An 885-nucleotide genomic window follows, 5' to 3' on the forward strand; every position below is an offset into this window, starting at 1 on the left:
GGCAGCGGAGGAGATAGAGCCAGATAGGGAGGTCCCCTCCCTCCCTCCTCCCTCCTTCCTCCCTCCTTCCTCCCTCCCTCCTTCCCTCCGCACACGCTGAGCAGCGTCGTGAGCATGCAGCGGCGGAGGGAGGGCAGGCGGAGGGGGAGCTCTGGGGGGGTGTCCCCGCTGCAATCGTGTCCCCCCCCTCCCCAGCACCCCCTCTCCCTGTGCAGGCAGCCAGGGTGGGGGGAGGCAGAGCGGGGCTTGCAGGGGTATACCCCCTCCCGGAGGGGTGGGGATGCTCCACCTGCGGCGGGAGGGTGTGGAGGGGAAAGGGGGGGGGGTCGGGGGGGCATCCCCTCTCCAGCGACTGGGGCCTGTATAGGCGCTGAGAGCGCCTTTGCCTGGACGGCGGATTGTGGCCAGGCCCGGGGCTGGGAGCGGGAAGAGGAGCCGCTGCGGGACTGTGTTCATGCAGCAAAGGGCTGGAGACCCCAGGCTGCCCTTACAGCCCCTCGGTGTGCCCCCCCTGCCCCAGCTGCCCCAGCACCTAGCGTTGCCTGGAGTTGGGCAGCGTGGCAGGCCCCCCCTCCAGCCTCCCCCGCCATCGGGGTGAGCACCCATCTCCCGTAGGGGCCTGGGGGGACTGATTTTGGCAGGAATGGGTGCCAGGGTGCCTGCTTGCTTTTCTGCCGCCGGGATGGGAAAGCTCTGGGCGCGAGGCTGTGCCGGCCAGAGTGTCAGGCACAATTAATTACTGCAGCCCCAGAGCCACAAACCCACTAAATATGCTGTCGCCGTAGTGTGTGGATAATAGCAGCCCTTTGCAAAGTGTTTCTTTCTCCCCCCTTTTTTTTCCAGTGCAAGAGACAACAACTGCAGAGAGCACACAGCGGCTCGCCG

This window comes from Haliaeetus albicilla, chromosome 12 (genome assembly GCF_947461875.1).
Source record: "Haliaeetus albicilla chromosome 12, bHalAlb1.1, whole genome shotgun sequence".
In the NCBI taxonomy this organism is placed as follows: domain Eukaryota; kingdom Metazoa; phylum Chordata; class Aves; order Accipitriformes; family Accipitridae; genus Haliaeetus; species Haliaeetus albicilla.